Source organism: Dromaius novaehollandiae, chromosome 6 (assembly GCF_036370855.1).
Source record: "Dromaius novaehollandiae isolate bDroNov1 chromosome 6, bDroNov1.hap1, whole genome shotgun sequence".
In the NCBI taxonomy this organism is placed as follows: domain Eukaryota; kingdom Metazoa; phylum Chordata; class Aves; order Casuariiformes; family Dromaiidae; genus Dromaius; species Dromaius novaehollandiae.
Window position 1 is genome coordinate 20977044 of NC_088103.1, and position 19850 is coordinate 20996893.

Sequence of the window (19850 nt, forward strand, 5' to 3'; positions counted from 1 at the left end):
TGGTCCTTTTTCTGTTTCTCTCCTGTTTAGCTGCAGTGGTAACCCAGTGCCTTCCACTAGCCAGTGCCACATGATTATCTGTCCTGATTTCTGTTAAAGATACCTGGCATCTCCAATTGAATAGAGTAATATCTTTCAGCAAAACTGGATGCAAAGGAAGTTATTTTTGCATATTTTTAGGTTTCTCTTTGAAGAATAACGTGATTTTTTTTTTTCCTTTGGAAATGTGGGAAATAAATTTGGAAGGGGAGGGAAGTGAGGGCATTTAATGTAGCAGTGTCAGCCAAGAGACCAATACACTCTTCAGCATCAGCACGTAAAATTTGCTGAACTTTCTTGGTGTACTGAAGTTTTTAAATAGAGATGGAGCCATCTGCTAATGGCATCAAATATGGTGAATAGCGTTTGCTTCCATATGGTCAAATGGATACTTTAAAAATATTGAATGCTTTAGATATGCTGAAATATTTCATTCTGCCACTTTTAGAAAATGGAACGTCTGACTCTGGTTTGATTATCGTGACTTCTGTGTCCCACAAAGATACCTCTTACAGGAATAGCTGCAGAGTAGAAAACCTGAAGTTTTTATCAGGTTTTGAGCATGTTAGAGTTATATTGTGCCCTTGGTTTCTGCACAAAGCTCACCTATAAGTGAGAACTGCCTTGCAGATCAAGGCTGGGAGGGGAGTAAGTGTAGGATTTAAATGAAGTGCTGCAGTATCAGCAAGGCATGGGGGATTTTGTGTGGTGAATGCAGAATACATCTTCAGACTAAACAGGCAGGCACGGGCAGATAATCTTAATGTCTGTGGCAAAACAGCGTGGAGTTGCTGAAGCTCTGGGAGGTGGGTACTCTGCAGCTAATTGATTTTACTGCCTGCAGAATGACTAAAGATGAGAATGGATAGGACTTCACTGGCACCATCTGTGATTCACAGCCATTTCATGGCATGCTTGTTATAATGTGGGAGTATACTCAGGTTGGCAATTTTGTATGTAAAAGTGGCTGCAATATGAAGGCTAATGCAGTACTTTGAGTCAGTTCAGCTGCATAACAACAAATGGCATACATAGCTACTAGCTGTATCAGAAAAGTGATTTCTGCCTCATTTTCTAATGACTACATTCTGTTAGATTATGTATCTTGACTGTTTTTAATCCAATCTAGAACAGAATAAACTGCAAAATTTTAAAATATTTTAGAATATCAACTGGGGATTTTTATATAAAAGCATCTCACTGGATTTAACCCAGTTTCCTTCTGTATAATTTTTCTTCCAATATGTGAACATTCAGTGCTCTTGGCATTATGAGAGACTTTGAGAAGCTATTTGAAGTCTCGTAGAAGGCTGCAGTGGTGGCGGCCAACCTGAGTCTGTCTTGTACCATCTTCAATTTTCAGTGATCCTCCAAATATCTGACTAAATATCCTCCAAATATCTGAGATAGTTGAATTTTATTTTCGGCAAGTCCTCCCATAACCTTATAGGCAGACTTCTCTTTGCAGGACTGCTGCTATTGTAGCGTCCTGTCAGAAAAATGGGTCATCATACTTCAGAATAAGAACATACTTGTCTACACTTCATGTAGACAGGAAATGAATTCTCTGAATTGGAAGAGGTGCAACACAGCTGCAAAGTTCCCAGTACCAGTCTGTCAGTGTTCTTTAACCATGGGCTTTTTTTGGCTGTTTGGGTTTTTTTGAGTTTTCTACATATCAAGGGGATACTTTTCTTGTTTATTCAGTGCTGACCTCTCAAAAAAATGCCCTGGTTTCACTGTGGGATGATGTTTCTAGCTATGAACTCTCTGCACTACTGAGTCCTTGCCAGGGGCCCTCTTGTCCCAAAAGCCAGCGTCTGGTGACACCAAGCCTCAGACTAGCTTTTGCAGCTTGGCAGGAGGCATATGTCTCCTGAATTCTTCAAACTCAATTTGGGTTGCTAGTGCCCCAGGGAACTGCCTTATACCACACTTGAATGGGATCCATTAACACTGGGAAGCATCGGTGATGTACTTTGGCTTCGCTGAATTCGCTCTCAGTATCAGACAGGCTTAAAAATAAGACTATTATAATCTTACTCTAGTAAAGCAAAAGTTGTAGCTTACAAAGGTTTATACAAAGTATATGAAGTTGAAATCGGAATTCCAGAAAAGAAGACATAGCAGTAAAACGCAGCCTCATGCAGATCATACCAGGTACCGGAAAAGGATACTTGACCTCAGATTGCTTTTGTAATTGTCTCTTAGGATTCTTAGAAACTGAGGAAGTGACCCAGCAGCAAAGTGCTACTTCCAAAAATCTAAATCTTAAAGCAGATCAGAAAGAAACATTCATTCTTTTTTCTTTATAAACCCTTTCCAAAGGAGCTTAAAACTGTTGAAATACTTTATGTATCTTATATGTAGATACTCCTTGTACCTTCTTGCTATTAACATAGTCACCAGTTTGTTTTCAGCCCTTCAGAGGCTGCACATGCCACATTAATACACACACAAGCTTGTTAAAGTATTTGATCCAGACTACTCCCACCTTATTGATATATGGCTTCATAGAATCACAGATGGTCAATAACTGTCCTGTTCAACTAGCCAGTGAACAAATCATTTTGTTTAAGCCATCAATGAGAAATCAGCTAGGAACTTTGAGTTCATGAGATGTGAGTAATGTGCAAGCAGTCCTTTTTATATAAGGAAGAGAATGGTTTAAAATTTCTGACTCGTTTGGCTCCTGACAACAGGTATCATGTAACCTACCAAGTAATAGTTTTAGAACTAGTATTCACAATTTCATGGACTTTTCTGTTGTGTATATTTAAAATTAAAATGAATGGATTGAACTGATAAGCTACTAGACGTTTTGCTCCTTTTGTGCTGAATGTTTAAGAATAATTTGCTTATTAGTGAATATGAGATATGCAGCTACAAAAAAGTGATGAAGCTGTACAACCCACAGCTAAGCTGGATCAGTTTGAATAAAGTATATGGAAGCAATAATGGATCCTTAACTCTAGTGGGGGTCCTGCTTACCCTAGATGATGATTCAGAGTTGTTTCTGTCACAGCTAGTCAAATGGCAATATAATTTTCAGTGATGCTATTGTAATTCAGACAAGCCTGTGTGTATAGGAAAAAATCAAGATGAAAAATGCCTGTCTGGTTTTTAACATAGGGTCAAATAAAAGCTGACAAAAATGCAGGGAGGAGAGGAATACTTCAGAAAACTTTAGGTGTTAGAGAAAATATAAGGAGTTGTGATGGTTTTAGTTTTTTACTTAATATAAGGACCAACTACTACATTAAGGGAAGGATGCAGTGCTTTTTCCTAGCAATGACAACACATGGTTTGGGGTAAAGGCTGTCTTTGTGGGTATCTTTTTTCCTCACAGAATGTACAGCTACACTTTTTGAGTTGAGAGTTCTATTTAAAAAAATACTTGAAAAAATTTTTCAGTATTTTTCTCTATACTATTTTTTTTGCTAACAAGTAGGTAAGTCTTATTCATGTGTTTTAGTCCATTGAAATTCACTGCCTCCATTGTAGGTGCATTTCAAGAAATTAGATGGAATTTAGTGAAGTTATTGCTTGTCTTTTTTCTTTCCTAGTACATTTCCATCTCTCCTTTTCTCAACATAATGTCTGTGACATTTATCTTGCTATATTTTTGGGAATCTGTCTTCCTGTTCGCTTAATTCTGGTCCCCCTCATCTCTGTGTGGTCTGCATATTGCACAAAGTCAGGTCAGGTTTTATTTTTATTCAGCCTTCTGAACTAGTTCACTCATCTCTTCTTGATTTATTCTTAAAACAGCACTGTTCTCTTCCCACCTACCCCAAGTAGGTTTGCAAATGCTTAATCACATTTGGCCTAATAGATAGCAGTCCTTTGAGAAATATGCTATGTAAAGCCAAAGGTTCTGTACCCTACAGTAAAATGAAAAAGGTTTGAAAAAGTCAAGGGTGTGTGTCTGTGTATTTTTTTCTTGCTTTTTTTTTTTTTTTTTTTTTGTACAACTCCATTAAAAGTACAGTTCACTGCCATGTGCAGTGGAGCTTTCTGGCCAACATAAAAACTTGGAAACAAAGTATGTGCATAAAATAATCCACCAAATCCATCTGTAGGTGTATAAATGTGACCTGATTTTTCAAGAGGATCTGTTCCTTGAAGCATCAGTGTCCATTATATTCATGAACTCTCACGATGGTAAAGGAGGGGAGTTACCTGTGTAATTATTTCTCTGATAATACATAAAGGCCTGATTACTGAGCAGAAAAGAGTCAGAGAAGAAAGGGAAATGATTATGCTTAATGAGAAGTCGATTTTTCTCTAGAGCGCTCCATTCAGTTGGAGGAATGCATGCAGTTGGCCTGACTTACAGGCCTTCATCACTACTGTTGTCATAGCTGCCCTTACTATTATTTGCAATACTGACAGATAGAAAGCTGTTGACATCAAGTTCGTTCTTTCTTTATGGATATCTTTGCAAAGGCCGGTTGAGACTGGTCTGATTTAAGGCTGCGGTGTACTAAATTCTGGCAACTGAGTAACACTGAAAGCTGTTTATGATTTCTCTCTTTATCTTCCTTTATTCATCTGAAGATGGAAATGTAGGCACATTATGTGCATAGTGAATTTTAAGCTGTGCCTGCATGTGGAAGATTTTGGAATTAAAACAGTTGGGGACAGGAGTACATGTTACTGTTCCATCACTGTTCTTGAAATAGCTGTCAAGGACAAAGCACAGCTCCTTCTGGTGTCTGGCTTCTGTGGGGAAGATTTAATTTCAAGCATTCAGGAGCATGCTGCTTTAGTGAGCAGTTTGGATTTTTACTGATGGCATTATCACTTGGTATGCATAAGTGGGATGTTTTAAGTGGGATCGCTGCTAAGTTTCCTTGCTGGCTCATGACCGGTTGTTGCTAAGAGATGTTCACACGTATTTGCTGTGTGAGGGAGTGTATCTCTGTTATGTAGATTTTGATAGCACGATCCAGAAGATATGAATATGCTAATGATTGAGCAGTACAGAGTAGGGGGAAAATACAAAGCTAAAAGCTCTAGAATGATTTTCTCTATTTCCCTACTGTTTTTTGGTAAATAATTTTGGTAATAATTGTGTGCTGTAATTGCAGCCATTCTCTCAAGTATCTCTCTGGTCTTCTGAAGCAGAGTTTTCCAAACAGTGGATGAGGTGACAGCACACAAAGCAGGAATTTTAAGTGATCATTACTGCATGAGAAAATGGCATCCTCCAGCCTGCATCAAAATGCCTGCCTTTGTGAGCCTTCAGCACAGGTGTGAATCATGCCCTCACAACAATTGTCATTCCGAGAATGATTAATACATAAATGTTTTGGTAGAAGTGGTTGAATAGCTGCACAGAGTGAGCAACCTGAGCTGTGGAAGTGTCTTAATTGAATTGAAGGCTCTCAGACCTGCTAATGTAAGGGAAAAAAAATAATACAATCAGGTTTTACCTGTTAGAATTTCCATAAACTTCCATAGTACCCCTCTTGCTATTTTAGTGCTGTTCCTTCTGCTTCTAACCAAGGACATAAAAAAAACTTAAGTGGGTTAGCCCCTCAAAAAAAAAAGAAACTACAAAAACTCTCAGGAACATTTCCATTCAATATTTGGGAAGTGGTAGGTTTCATCTCCTGCCTTGAGCACAATGTTTACAAGTTGTAAAATTCAGTGAACCCCCACTGCTTTGAGTATTGCCTACTGGTTTCCCTGTAATTAGGCTTCTGTTCAGTGGCTACCACTGGATGATAGTAGTGCTTAACTAATGAAAACTAAGGGTTACTGGAAAAGAAAAACATGGCATAGAAATTGATGGAACTTAATAATAGTGTTTGAAATAGGAGGTTGATAAATAAGATAGTGGTATAATCCTGCTTTCCATGTTTGTCACCTCAAAAAAAAAATTTAGAAGGGTCAAACTTCCATCTATCTTTCTAACTTTAGAACTAAGTCATGAATGGTGTGCTGCTGACATGACTCTTGGCATTTCAAAGATGAGCTAAAATGGACTTTTTTGCATTGGAGTTGCCCTTCTTAGAAATATGGGTTTTGTGGTGATAATTCTTCATAGTAATTTTTATCACAATTATTTTACTTCTGTTTGAAGTATGCAAATATTGGCATACTGCAAATAACTTTGTCTGACTTATACCTATGCTTTTTCCTATCTGTTTTCCCCCAAAGTCATCAAAATCCTCTTTTGTTTCTTTTCTGACTTAGAAAAGCTTTTATGCTGTTTTTTATCAGTAGAAATGCATTCAGTCCCAGCACTCTAGCAAAGTGGTATATTGTATCTGTTAGTTTCAGATAAAGAAAACAACAACTTTTCATTGAAGAAATAGTTTTCAGTTTCAGGCTTGCAAGAACTCATCACAAACCGTACAGATATTGTTTTAATTAGGAAAAATTGCCTTGACTGTGTGCCCTTAATTATTCCAAGAATGTCAAACAGATAATGAACAATTCAATATAGGCATAAAAATAACTTTGTTTCACTGGTTTGACTTTGAAATAATCCTGAAGTACTCTAACTCTGGATAAGTTTCTCAGTCTACAACTGTAAGTGTGTTTTTCTTTAAAAACAAAGATTCTGAGGACATATCCAATGAGTAATATGCAGTCATTACGGAAATGGAAGGGAAGACAAGATGATTTGTGAACCAACAATCAGCGTTACTTAGTTATAAAAACACTCTGCCCTAACTTAAAAGATAGGCAGTATTTTTAAAAATAATTTAAACTAGCTCTTTCTTGCTTAGCTGTACTAAAATTGTCAATTTAATGAGATTATGAAATTCTGTTAGGTCTTAATTGATAAATGGACTTATCAGTCTTCCTTCTTTTCAATATGGTTTATTAATGGGAATTTTCCAGTAGTGTTTTGACATTTAGACTACTTGTAACAGTGATACACAAGCACCAAAGTACTTGCTTCTGTTTCCATTGAACTTGGTGAGACTTGAGCATCAGCTTAAGTTTTGTTCTGACAGATGGCTCTCCTCTGCAACTGGGCTATACGTTGTGCGATGTATGTGATGCATGCTCCTATCTGTAGAGTGATAAAAGTCTTTTACATAGTCATACTCTTCAGCAAAGTTGGACTGAATAGAGAAATTCTAAAGCATAACAGGGGGAAGTGAATTTTAGTGTGGAAGTTATGCTGCAATTCTGTGGTAATAACCACAGCATAGACATTTAAAGTGATCATCTCTGCACAGTTACTTGACAGGGTTTAGACTTTAATCTATTTCAGTCAATAATATTGTCTCTAAACTTGTGGAGATTCTTCAAAGCATCTGTTAGAGTTCTGGTATTAATTTCAAGCTGGTTTAAGGGCACAAATAATCGCAACAGTTGCGTTGGTTCCCCTGATGTCTCAAGTTTCTGTTTTGTCCCTGTGATAAGTAATTTGTGTTTGTAAGTGTTTGTTCCAGTTCATGTCCATCAGCTCCTTTATTTCCCTACCAAAGAATATTGGTGGCTTCAGACTTGGTTCTTGAGACATGTAGTTTGATAAACTTGTAGGCAGTACATAGGACAGGTATGCTTAAGCTGAAGAATCTTCTCAGTAATGTAAGGCAGGTGGTAAGAACCAAAAAGATATCTAAGTGCAGTTCAAGGCCCAACTTCAAAAGCAGAAAAAAGCCCCTCAGTCTTGATCCCTAGCAGAAAATTCCTAATGTTCATCTTGGTACATATAGTAGCTTTTGAGTGACCACCAGTGTTGGAGTGGTCAGAGAACAGCATTTCTGTTTAGTAAGAAAGCTCTGTTCAAGTTCACCAATGTAGCAGTGTGTCCCTATGAAATAAAATTAAAAAAAAAAAAAAAACCACCCCTCAGACCCAAGGTTCTGCCTTTTTAATAGGACTAAAGAAAGAAAAACACTTTCTACAATACCCCAACATTTTTTGCTTGACATTTTAACCTTTCAGTGTTCCAAAAGGAATATCACAATGTAGCTTTGGTATCACATGGTGAGTGCGCAATACTAGCTCCCATGCAGTAGAAGGCCTCAGTTTCTCTTTATTGTTTGGAAAATGATATCCACCAGAAACATTCCTTTCTAATCTTAAATTGCTTCCTATAAGTATTACTATTGTTCACCACTTTTGCTGAGATTAACCAGGTACAATATCTAAATATTAATCTGTCTTCATTAACATTCTCAGTTTTACTGGTCTAGTTATTTTTCTCATATGTAATGTGATAACTAATTCAAATGCCTTTCCAAGCCCCCCCCAATATCTATGCTTAGTGTGGTATTTGGACGCTCAGTAACACTATAGTTAAAGATCAATTCTTGTAAATGTGGAAAGGTCTTACACTAGAAGCTCTCTGGTCCAGCCTGATTTTTTTTTTTTTTATATTTGAGCTTTGGAGTGCTTTGCTAAATGTCCGTACACTTGCAATCATTCTATTATTGTATTTGATTGAGTACTCTATCTTTTTTTCTTTTCTCCTCTCAATTACACTACTAGAAACGATTGTCCAAAGTCAGTCCAGGGCTATAACCATCCATCACCAAGAGTAAACTACACACTTGATTACTTAACTCTAATTCAGCAGTGAGCTTATTGAAAGCAAGCCTTGTGTTTTCATATCTTTGCCCCCAAATGCCACAAATGTCCATCTCTAGAAATTACTATATCAAATGTCTCCTGACTCACCATGCCACCAAGGCTTTGTTTTCCTTCACATTAGTTTTTTTCTTTTTTCCTTTCCCCTCCTCCTTTAAACAGATCGAAGGTATTAAAAGCAGCTTAAGGCTTTAGATGGTTTTTAAGCTGCTTTAGCTGCTTTAACGCCTTAGATAATTTTACATTTCTTCTACTTCCCTTGCCCCATAAAATAAAACACTTCCCTGACCTCAAAACCAAGAGCACAGTTTGGAGCGGAAATGCAAGGGTGTAAGCTTATGGATAGAGATATTAAGGCAAAGCCCTCTTCAAGGCTTCCTCCTCCTCTGAAGAGCATGCATCTTGCATTTATATTTAATTGGTCTGTCTTTTAGCGCCAGCTTCAGATCTATAAAAATATACTGAGTCCCTTCATATTTGCAAATAAGCATTTTACTTGATCAATTTTAAGCAAAAGATTAAGGTTTCATAAAGCAGCCTGCTGCTGCACAAAGTTGTTTTTAAAAAATAAAGTAATTATTGTAATAGTAGTTATGTTAAGGAAATGAACAAGTGCATACATGGGAAAAGTATTGTTGCTTGCTTGATGTATTATTAAATGTAATCTCTCTCCAGTTTTGAAAGCCAGAAAAAAAGGAACTTAAATTGATGGCAATTTCAGCTTGAGGACTTGGAATAATCATAGACTCTCCTGAGTTATTACCAGTAGAAGAGAGCTTTTGTGTGAATCTACCTATCTAACAGAATCAAACTTAATGGGAATTCTCTGCTTTTAGTGGAAAAAAGGAAGAGGCCAAGGTGTTACTGAAATGCCAGAAAAAAATTGAAATCATTCTTGATTTTTGCCAAAAAAAAAATTCTCATGTGAGGGCTCTTCTAGATAACAGCTGAGACTTCCCTAAGCTTTGCTAAATGATCGGCCATCACTATGGGACAACAGAGCAAGCCGTGGTTCCACAGTCAGGGCTGGGTAAAGCTGCAGAGACCCCTCTGTACTCGTAGTTTTGCCTGACGGTTAGAAAATAGCAAGAACTAATAGCATTCTGAGATCTGGAGTTAATATTTAGGTCCTGTTGTACTTGAGATACAAATCTTACTAGATCAAAATCATAAAAGGAATTAACCTCATATTCTTGCACCAGGAGGAAGCAAGTGTAGGTATGTGAGGGGGTGAGGTAGAAGCAGCTGATTGTTTAATTCTCCTATCATATCCTCAAGGCCCTCCCAAAATAAAAAAGCTGAAATAGTCATGATGCAGATTGACTTACTGTGCAGTTCTAGATCATGTGATCATCCTTAAAAAGAAAGCTGTTTCCACATTGTGCTAATACATTTATCTGAGGGCACATTACCAAGCCATTTGCATCTTCAAAGTGTCATATAAATATAGAATGTATGCTTGCTCCCCAAGGATTTATTGTCTTTAACTCAGCCAGTTCAATCTGTCTTGGGGGGAGGTGGGGGGAAATTAGCAAGTAATGTCTCCTAACTACTAAGGTGCAGAAATTTGCTTAAAGGACATAGTGTCAGATGAGCAGGATTCAGAAGTCTTTGACTTGTGGTCACATGCTCTCTGCAGCACGCTTCTCTGCTCCAATATCAAGTGAGGAAACGATACAGAGAAGCATTATTTCAATTTTATTCTCAATGACTAACAGGGGTTTCAGACCTTCTTTAAATCTGCAGCATTGCTCTTAACCAAAGCCTAAGCTGACCTGAACAATCATTAGGATTTAAGTCATGTTTTTTCATCTGTGACTGATATTCTGCTTGGAGTGGTTAGAATTGTAGTGGTCCCAAAACTAAGGTGAATTGCATTTAGAATTTATAATTTAATCATAGCTAGAGAGAAATTGAAGAAATATTTAAGTTCTGGAAAAAGTAAGGTAGTCAACTTGAGGTAAAAATAAAACTCTAATTTTGTCCTGGATGCTGTTCAACATTTCTCAGCCTTTGGTTTCATAGTCTTGTTTAAATCTTGGGATTCGCATAAGATAGAGTATGTGGTGTACTGATGTAATACGTAAAGGCTACCACCTTCAAATTTTCACGTTCGTACAAATAATACTTTTCTAGGGTTACCATAGACAGCTGCAATATCCGGGCGTTCTTAACTCTGGCTGAGAAGAGTTGTAGTTTCAGTCCTGTATTTGCCAAGTTTTATAAGCCTTTGAGTAAATAGAAGTGACTGTGTTCTGGAAAATCAGGGACTCCTTACTGTCATTCTGTGATATTAGCAATGCCTCTTTGTTAGCGAGTTCCTGTTTTCGCTGTTATCTGCAGGTTGAGGGAATTCCTGGTTCAGCAGCCATACTCCTTGTGCAGTGTTGAGCTGATTTGCTGCAGTTGAGAAACTCTGGGTTGGATTTTTATTCTGAATGAATAAAAGACAGTGAGACAATGATAATTGCTTCAGAAAATTCACCAAGGAAGATTACTTTGCAAAGCCCATAAGTATCGGGGCCAATAAGCAAGTGGTGAATTTAGTCACTAAACTCTCAATAAGTGGCTTAGTTTACCAGTAGTCACGAGTTCATGGAGCAGAGCCAATGACAACTCTAATTGAAGACCTGATAAACTTCACCCCACCTCCTCCACATTTCCTCAATGGTGACTTTGTGAAGTTTTCTGATCCTGTATATTCCAGATATATTAAGTACTCTGATTTGAAGTCCACATTACATCAGTCAAGTAGATGAAAGTGATTCATAGGAAACTGGAACTGAATTAGTCGTCTTCATTTGATTCCAAACCCTACTTTAAGGAGCATACTTGATTATAGTTTATATGTGAGGGTTTCCAAATTAGTATTTACACATTCATGCTCATGTTGATAGTAGGTCTCTGATCACCTTAGTATGTCTGGATCTGAGTGAAATTTGGAACTCTGTCTCTGCTATGGCTTTTTGTGTGGTAGAATTGATCCTTAGGCAAAAATACTGTAATAATTTCTGACCTATGTCTTTTTGGAGTAAAAACAACTATGAGGCCACTGAGTACTGATACTTTTTGAATCTTTTGTCTCTATTTCTCACTGGGACAAGAGTGGAATTGCAGCCCTAAATAACTAGATTCTCTGGCCAGTAGTTTACTTTGTCTTCTGCAGTCATTTTTGACCTGAGAACGTCTGCAGCAACATTTTCCAGGGATGTGTGTCTTGGCATTTCACGAGAGTACAGATGGATTTCTCTGGCACCTGTTGTTACATTCTGCCTCAGCAACATCTGAAAGGGCTGATGCAACCTACTTGAAAACAAGGAACGATGGACTTTGTTTTTCATAGCATTTTAGCTGTCCTTTCATTGTGACCCAAATGTGACTAAGCCTGTGATCCCAGTGTACCAGAGCCAACGCAGGGAAGAGCCTACGTGCCAGAAGGATGAAGTGTATTTTGTTGTGCAAACTTACTCCTTGGTATGTAATGGAAGGTTCCAAACTTCAGCGAATATCATGCCCAAGCCTTGACTCAGAGAAAGGGATCCTATGTCTCATCCCCCAAAGGCCAGTTATTACTTCTGTTTTTAACACTTTATTAAAGAAATTACTTCATCGGAGTGGTCTGTTTTTATTATCACTGGATCAAAGAGAGGTGCTGTGTTGTTACTACTTTCTGATCATGTCGTTTCAGTGCTCAGTTTCTCTGGTATCCTCAGAAGTGTGGATACCTTACAGACTGACTTTGATACTATACAATGGAATTTTTTATTTTCACAATGATCCAGACTGTAATGATAACTCATTTACTACTGTTCTAAAGATATCTTCTACTGTAGACACTTCTCTCTCTCCTTTTCTCTCCCCCCTCCCCCCCCTTTTTTCCTTAGCAATTGTTTGGTATTTGGCAGCTTGTTTAGGAACTGCTAACTTGAGAGCCTTTATCGTGGTCCCTCTTGTCATTTTAATGACACTAGCAGCAAAAGCAGTTACAGATTTCTGTCTGTCTGATACCCTTTAACTCCAGTTTCCTCATCCCTGGCTCAATTTCACCTAAGATCCCACTTCTGCTAGTGCATTTTCAGCCTAGTTAACAGTGTTTCAGTCTTCTCTGAGGTTAAACATGCTGCAAATACAGACTTTCTTTAGCAAGGGAGAGAGCAGTGGTCTCAAATAACTGTTTATTTGAATGAAAGTTGTCAGTGTGACTTCTAAGTTTATTAGAGGGTCTTTAGGGGTCTGTCCTCACAGTAAGGCTGGGCATAAAAAGCATCCTGCAGAATGAGTTTATTGCCTTTCAGCTGCCTTTTATTTCAGAGACATCTGTCACATGCAGGATGCTAAAAATAACCTAGTGGTTAATAGCAGCTTCAAAATAACTGCCAGCCAAGTATTTAGAAAAAGTGAAATGAGAACTAAAATTAAATTTCTGAAAAGGGTCAGTTAGTTAATTACTGATTTATTTTAACTTCTGGAATGGTTTCTGCTTGGCTGCTTAAAAATAATGTGTGTTAACCTGTATCCGTTTTACCCAGAGGCAGTATGTCTAAGACTGAGTATATATTTGTCAGGGTTATACCCAGCTGTCTGCAGAGAACCGTAGCACTGTAAAATGTTTATCATGTTGTAATGTGCCATCAGACACAATTTTTTAGTACATACCACATTTTGAAATGACGTTTAGAATATTTCTTATAAACTAGTTTGAGGCCATCTTTTTTGTGATTATCCTGTTTTTGCAAATCAGGAAAACCACGAGTACTTAGTCTGAGCCAGTATTATTCTGTGTGATAAGAGAACTGTAGGATGGAAATCTGGTTGAAAATCCAGTCTCCAGAGTTGGAATGATGATTAGCTGATTTCTATGCTTTCCTATAAACTGTAAGTCTGATAGAAAATACTGTTATGAAAAACAAGATTTAGAAATAATTGAGAAGTGCAATTTACCTGCAGCTAAATAAACTTTCCTCTATGAAGTTCAGCTTTTGTGATCTCGCAAGAAATTGCGTTGAAAAATTACTTGTGAAAAAGCCAAGCAGTAAAGCATATGAAAATAACCTTGCATCAAAGTCTGCCTTTGCTTTTTCAAAGTGGATAATGGTTCCTATACCTAGGGTAAGAGAGGTTAAACTCCAGCTTATTTGAGATAATTCAGCAAGAGTAATCAGAATTAGAATTCATTTACTTGTTTGTTCACTGTCTAATTCTCTAGGCCTGGGATGGTTCTCATCTTTGCTTTTTTATGATCTATGTAAACTTTTAACTATCTTGAAAAAAACATGGCAAATGAATTTCAGTGAGAGGCAGAAGTAGAAAATGTATTTGACATCTGCATTTTTTTCATTTAAATCTATCTAATGTGAGTGGTATTGCTGATGTGTACTGAGCACGCACCACGTGTCAGTCACAGAAAAGCAATGTGCTGAAGTGCTGATTGGAGAGAAAATGTTTTTCTTCCTACACTTCTGCTCATATTTATCACTAGATCAGATGAAGGATTCTGAGAATACTAAAATTCAGGTCACAGTCATATTTTAAATAGTAGGACTAGAATTTTTGTTTTTGACTTAAGTCTTGTAACAGTTATTTGGATGAGGCACTGAGATGGGCATTTTTGTTTTTTGATAAGAGGACTGTTAAACTAATGGGGCAAAGGCAGGAAGGCAGAAGTGCAGCTGAATGCTTCCTATGTCAGCAGTCAAAAATCAAGAAAGTCTCGCAAGCCGAGTGATGCTCACTGTTATATGCGCTGTGAATGCTGTGATAGATCCTTTTGCCTGTCTTACTGATTGTGGGGCTTTAAGGCACCAAATCTTTTGCTAGAGAACTGAAAGTAGAGGTTGTCAACACTTTTGAGTGATGATGTGATCCTTCTCCTACCTGTGACTCTTCCACTTTGCGTCGTGTCTGACAGCCCAAATATTCAGATTGATTGAAGAGGCAGATGTAGCCAGTGTTGATTGATTGTATCCATTACTTGGTATGTGCAAAGTAGCCTGGTCTACCACACTGTGTCTTCAGTGATGCCTATTGGGTTACTGTCTACTTGGTAATGCATTCTAAGAAATGGTTGTTAAATCTGTCTGTCCTCCCCACCCCCCCCCCGCCCCCCCCGCCAGGTGCCTCTAGCGTGAAGGTGTTTGTAACCTGAGAGCAGAATAAGAATTGGTGGAGTTATTCCTTATGGGTGCTATCTACTAGTTATTTGCTATGGAGACTAATGGAAGGTGAATACATCACTTATGAAAGTGCTTGCTGCTGTCACAAGGCATGATTAGCTGGTAGAATAAGGCAGGGTAAGACAGACAAGCCTGCGTGGCAAATGGGAAGGCAGAGTAAAGCTCAGTACCTCTGCACTTAAATCTTCAAATGTTCTGTTTGTATTCAAATGACCTATTTGTAGTGAAAAGTATCTTAGCACTGAAAGCTAACATCTTCCATTTGGCTGCAAAATGTATATAGTGAATGCTCCGTAAGCTTTCCTGTGTGAGAAGATGTACCCTATGCATGTGAAGTGGTACTGTAAAGAGGCATCCTGTGGCTCTGTGAAGCTCAGTCAGCTTCTGTGTCCCTCTAGTTCTTGGCCCTTCCACTAGGGCTTGCAGTCAGTGCGTCATGGCCTCTTTATTTATATTGCGGCTTAGACAGATGGGCTAGGGAGATTTATTAAATACTTCAAGCTACCAAACAGGTAGTGGATAATACTGACTGGATCCAAACAGATGACTAAAAGGTAAAAGTCTGCGCAGACAGCCTGTACCAGCCTCCAGCGTGCCCTTCAAGTGTGGTTTTGTTCAGTCTTTCCTGGAAGCTAGAGAGGAACTTTTGACTGTTTTTAAGTTTAGATACAAATAAGGACACTGCTACATCTCCTTTCTCTTCATTTATGATTCTAACTATTCTCTGAATTCCTAGGATTTTGATAAGATTTATCTCGTAAATGGCCAGTATTCTTTTGTTTGCTAACCCTTCGGGTGACCTGTTGGCCTTGGAAGCTGCATTAGTTCATCTGCTTTTCCACAATTCAGGGTATTTTGGGGGCAGAGAGATATCATTCTTAACTTGTAAAACCAGAAACATTTTGAAGATGTAAGCAGTAGGGAGATGAGTTCTCTTCAAAACACATCTTTATTTTAATCATACTTCCTGGTGTTAATGCACTGTATTTCAGCATGCTGTTGTTCTGAGGATTAGTTCTGGGGTTATGGAGTTCTGTCACATGATAAACTCAGAATGTGGAAGTTGTTTTATCTCAGGGAGTGAAATTATTCTGTTTATAGCTGTATAATCTAAAGCTATAAATGTGGTATTGATATGTATGGAGTATTTAAGAATACTGAATAAACCCTCTAATGCTTTTTGATGTTTCTGTTAGGGGATCAAAGATAGGTTAGTTAAGGAGAAAATCTGTAAGCATACTGTCTACTCAGTGCCACATCTTTTGTTTCTAATGTTGCTTTAATATCTCTTAAAGGAAACTAAGCTGTTTCTGTCCCTGATTTTTATATTGGAGAATCTGTATATGGCGGGGGGGGGGGGGGGTAGGGGGGGAAGGGACAGATAACTTCTTCCTGCCTAGAAAATAAGTCTCTGCAAAGGCACAAAATGGTACAGACATAATAACAACTGTGCCCATTAAGACATGCTCTGATTTAAATACTTTTAATCCCAAATAGAGTTACAGTAGATTAACAAAGGATGCTGATATTGTCTGCAAGTAATACAGTAAAATTGCCACAAAGACTGCAGCTATCCATCATGTGACTTCTCAGTCTTCGTCTAAACCTGTAGCTCGATTATAAAACATTCTCTATATATACGTGTGTGTGTGTGTGTGTAGGTCAAATTTAAGTGTTACGTATTTTTATATATCACACATGCACACACTTTACAGTTCTCCATGCTCTTTCTGCTAAGACTTTGAAGGTCTCGTTCCCTTCATTTGTCTGTCTCGCTGCATGGCCTTCGATTGCAATGCATATGTATTAAACGTTAAGGAAAATAAGATGTCACTACTTGTTGATATCATTTGTTCAGATTTAGATGTGTAATTACACTTAAGTGAATCACCTTAGGACATGATAAATATTAACCTAAATGATGGAAGATGCCCACTTAATAATTAAGAAATATAGTTTTATAAGGATTTTATTTGTATCAAAGAAATGTTTTAGAGTTGTGTATTTTCTGAAAGACTGCTTTGACTTGGTAAGAAATCCACCAAAATATAAGGCCAAAACACATTAATAATCAAATATGGTTGCCAAAGCAAAATCGAAGCGTTCCCTACCAAAAAAGTAAAGACACCTGGATGGTAGTGTGGAAGCTTGAATTATTGCCTGCTTAGATGTAATGATAAACATTTTTAATGGAAATTGGCTTGTAGTCTCACTTAATCATTTTATACGTGTAGTGAATATCTCAATATATGGATGGCATATGTTCATTTTTATAACAATCCTATGAGAATGGTTCACTAAACAGGTTAAGTGGCTGTAGACAGGATATTTTTCACACCTTGATTTCTAGTGCCTGTAACTGCCAGCAGAAATTATTCAGCAAGAGGAGTGTAGTGATTCTGTCTTCACTAAAGCTGTAAGATAAACCTTTATACTAAAATTGGTAAATACCTAGGAGGGAATAGATGCATTTCCCGCTGAGCCTGATTTAAAACATAAACCAGGCTTCAACAATTAGGCATTCTCTCTCTTATCCTGTGTCTCCTTCCTCCTAAAAGAGCTATATTTCTAACCTGAACTAGCTGATGTGAACCGGGCACAATACATTTCTTGTATGTGGTTTTAAGGGTATGAAGTAGGGTCGTATCCAGACAGGGCAGGAGGAACCTGGGAGAGGTGTGTGTGGAGACCTTTGGGGCGGGTGGGTGCCTGTCCCTTCGGGGTGCTCCCCAGAGGGAGGTGGCCCATGTGGCAGCCCCAGCTGCTGCTGAAACCTTCCCCGGAGCAGGAGCGGTGCCGAGACGGGAGGCCCTGGACGATGAACTCTGCCTTGTCCGCTTGGGGCTGCCCAGAGCCCTGGCCTGAACTGGGACTTCATGCAGAGCTGGTCCTCTTGAAAAACCCTACTCTGGCAGAGCCCTGGCAGCTGTTGGCAAGTCCGGCCTGAGAAAGTGGAGGAGCCTGTGCCTGCCCTGCCCTGATCACCTATGTCCAAACTAGAAAAACCTTGTCTCCATCAGGATTGTGTCATGCTAATAAGTTGGTTGGTTAAGAATACTGTCTCCTTTTCTAGGAAACTCTTTTCTCTGGAAAGCTGAGCAGGTTGGCACACACCTGGTGTGAAGGCAGGTTCTGACTTCTTGCTCCGTTCTGCCACTGCGTTACTTGAGGAAGAGTATCTGAATCCCATGTCCAAAAACCACTTGGTGATTTATTGTTTGAACTCCAGCACTTCCACGTGCAAGTTCCTAAGACACAGGCTTGTCGCACCTTTTTATGTGAACAACCAGATAAACAGATGTGTGGTTTTGAGCTAGGATTTTGGAAAAAAAAAATTCTCCTTTTTCTGCACTAATTATTTTTAAGGAAAATTCCAGTTAATGATTAGGAATTGGATTTATGCCTGGACATATCTGAAACTGATTTGATATCTCTCTATCCTCTCCAAGTTATGATCTCTAATAAGAATTAGAGAAGTAAAAATAGAAGGGAGTGTAATATAAAGATCATGAAAAGGAATATGATAGAGTATCATAGCAATTCACATACCTGCTGATTTATTTGGACATGAACATTTGAAATGGTCTATATTAAAAATGATTTAAATAAAAGGATAAATATTTGATTCTAGTGACATTGGATTACATATAGCCTTTTTTTGTTTGCAGTCTTAGAGATCCACTGTTAATTTCCCATGGCTTTGTATCTATTTAATACCTTTTTTTACTGGTGTCATTGAAAGATAACAGTTTAGATGGATTGAATTCTTCTTTATGCAAAAGGGGAGGGCAGAAACTTGAGCAAAATATGTCACAGATCAGTAATTCTTAATATTGTTACTCGTAGGCTAAGTGAATGAGAAAAATTCAGTTTATGAACTGCATGTTTCTCTCAACTAGTTTATAGGCTGTGAGTTTATAAATACAATCTTATTGCACTGAATTGAAACCAAATTGAAAACATGTATAAAAACTAGACATTGTTTGAACATATATGTTAAGATCTTGGTGTGAAACACTACTTACAGTTCTTTTCCAATAATCCATCCATTACTTACTGGTCAAAATGTAGTGGTACTGCCTGTTCAGTGCTTCCAGAAACAAGACAGCATAGTGTGTCTATGCCTAGATTTGCACAGCCTAAATTCCACCTAATTCCACATAAGTCCTTTTGTTTAATGTTTCCTACTGGCTAGGTGCCTTTGAAAGCCTGGAGCCAACCAATAAGACCCACCAGGCATGGGGCCTATTGTGGAATTATGTGGGATTTAAACTGTGTAAATCTGAGCCACTGCTATGCTCTTCTTTTTCTTTTTTTTTTTCTTTTTTTTTTCCCCTCCCTTCTGGCAGTACCAAACTGTCAACCTTATCTCTGCACAGACCATGCAGGCCCTGCTGCAAATGCTACCAAGTCAGACGGTTTCATTCCAGCCACTGCTGCAAGTCTTAATTGCTCTGTCAGTGCCTGGGGATATGTTTTACTGCTTTCCACCTTAGGAGTGTGGAGAAAGATTTGCTGGGGTACTTTCAATGGATGTAGGCAGTGTTAGGCAACACATTGCTTAGATGCATGTCTAGCTGGTGAAATATTACATGCAGAAGTACTCTGTGTATAGAAAACTGTAAAATTCCATTACTGGATATCTTCTGTAAAAAAGAAGTGAGAAAATATATTTTACTGTATGATCTTTGTTCTTGAGCCTCAGAAGAATGAATTTCAACCTCTTGTAAGACAGATCTTTCTTCATACTTCGTTATTGCAAAGCATTGAAGTTTGCAGGAATATTCAAACTTATCAAATCTCTTAAAATAAACTTTGGTCAACTTCAAAAAGGTGTCTGTAATAGAAACTGGTATTCCCACACTCCAAACTTAAAAGATTGGATCCAATCTTTTATTTGCACATTATGAGTAAAATTTACCATTACACTTCTATGGCCACTTCTATAAAATGTCAGTTTTGAGTACAAGACAAAGTCATAGTACGGTGTACTACATTTTTTTCAAATGTTGATTCTCCATTGTATCTTTTTAAATTGTTGGGCTGTATTTAAATAATGACAAGCATACCTGTTTA

At 38.0% G+C, this 19850-nt stretch overlaps 1 protein-coding gene across 20 annotated transcripts in view; it reads left to right on the plus strand.

Annotated features, from left to right (window-relative positions):
- KCNMA1 (potassium calcium-activated channel subfamily M alpha 1) overlaps nt 1-19850 on the plus strand; it is a 536645-nt gene that overhangs the window by 67100 nt on the left and 449695 nt on the right. The window lies entirely within an intron of this gene.